The sequence below is a fragment of the Lupinus angustifolius genome, unplaced genomic scaffold (assembly GCF_001865875.1).
Source record: "Lupinus angustifolius cultivar Tanjil unplaced genomic scaffold, LupAngTanjil_v1.0 Scaffold_8_124, whole genome shotgun sequence".
Classification (NCBI taxonomy): Eukaryota; Viridiplantae; Streptophyta; class Magnoliopsida; order Fabales; family Fabaceae; genus Lupinus; species Lupinus angustifolius.
The window spans coordinates 1,847-3,700 of record NW_017717926.1 but is presented as its reverse complement, the minus strand read 5'-3'; the positions used below and the strand labels follow the sequence as shown (position 1 = coordinate 3,700).

The 1,854-nt window shown below is 39.1% G+C and overlaps 1 pseudogene; it reads left to right on the top strand.

Annotated features, from left to right (window-relative positions):
- Window positions 1–250: 250 nt before the first annotated feature.
- Window positions 251–1,530, top strand: LOC109337563 (annotated as a pseudogene).
- Window positions 1,531–1,854: the final 324 nt, after the last annotated feature.

Sequence of the window (1,854 nt, the reverse complement as noted above, 5' to 3'; positions counted from 1 at the left end):
GGTCCATAACTATCTATGGACTTTCTTGTTCCTCCAACAAGGAACATGAAAAAGTCCTATCCATAAGTTTTCGGTCTCTAACTTCGTCTAAATTTTGAACTTTGCAAACTATCATTATTGAATACGTTACTTCGCAAACTATTATTATTGAATATGGTGTCACTATCACTTCGGGAGCATATATGTTGTCCTATAAGTTGTACCACTACATCTATCATTAGTCTATAATTGGTTGAAAACTGTTTTTAAGTTAATTGGTTGCAACAATGGCAGTGAAGTAATTAGGATTTGTGAGGATGGTTTTGCATGTTTTGATGATGATGCAGAAGAGACGAAGACGATGAAAGAGTTCATAGATCTTGAATTTCAGAACAGGAAGAACTCAGGGAGAGATTTCAGAGAAATTGTCGGTGATTTTTGCAACAGATTGAGAAAATGGAGACAAAAACAGAAGTTGAAGAAAAACTCTGGCGGAGAAGGTGTTAATTGCAATATTGATGAGGGTTTCGGGGCGAGAAGATTAAAGGAGACACAATCAGAGGTTGGGGAGTATGGATTATTGGGTTGACGATCCTGTGACACTAATCCTAGGTTCTCAATTGATGCTGCCAGAATGTCAATGAATGGTTATGGTTATGATTTGCGATTTTCGTTTGATGCGGCTCGAGCTTCTTGGGATGGTTATATGCTTACGAAAGCATGTCCAAGATTTTCCCCAATGGTTCATGTTAACAGTGCTGTGGATGATAACAAGGTTTTGGTTGAGGAGGAAGAGGAAGAGGAGGGGGTGAATTTGGGAAATATTGGAGAGCATTGCCCTGGTGGGTCACTTCAGACCAAAGATTACTATTTGTATTTGCATGCAAGGAAGAGTTTTGATAGATCAAGCTCACACAGGAAAACGTCAATGACAGATGTTGATTACTTGAAAGTGGTATCTAATTCCAAGGTGTCTCTTGCAACCACTGAGTTGTTTTATGGCGCAAAGGTGTTGATCACCGAGAAAGATTTGGGACATGGAAATGTGAATAATGTTCAATCTGATTGTGTCATGGCATCAACTTCTAAGGCTGCTAGTGATGTTGTAACACAGGTTGATCGAAAGGGGTTGAAGAAGTTACACAAGTGGGGGAGATTGTGGAATAAGTTAGGATTAGTGCAAAGGAGAAAGGAAGATAAGTTGGGAGAAGAGTATGGGTAATAGGCCAATTTCAGTCTTGGCAGAAGCTGAGGAGGGTGGTTAATGGACAAGCAATTGGGTCGGTTAGCCAGAAGCTTATTCGAAGCTATAGTTGCAGAAATCTTTGTAGAGCAGATGGTTTAGCCAATGGCCTTGGACGTCCTGACACCAAAGGCGATATTTTGAATGGAAGGAAAGAGGTTATGATTCAAAGGAACTAGAGCATTAGGTGTTCACCAAATGATGTTGATACTGGGTTGTTAAGGTTCTATTTGAATCCACTGAAGAGATATAGGTGAAGCAGGTCTGGCTTAAAGGACTTGCATCTAACAGCCAAGAGTGTCTTGTAGCATCCGTAACCTTCGAACCTGTATTTGGTTGTAAAAACATATGTAATGTAATTGTTTGTTGCCCATGAAATGAAGTACATCGCATTGTCAGATTTTGGTTGCCATTTTTCTAATGATGTTGGTAGCAGAGTGAAGTATTATGTTTGCAACATTTTGATTTTACTAAAATTCATGGCAAGGAAATTCTTAAGCTGGGCCACATGATGATGTTAAAATATTTGATCACAAGGTTGAGAGTAAGCTATACCATCCAAATTCTGGTTCAGCTATGCTATTGTTATAGATGCATGAACTAGAACTCATTGTAAATTTTCCTCTACTGTG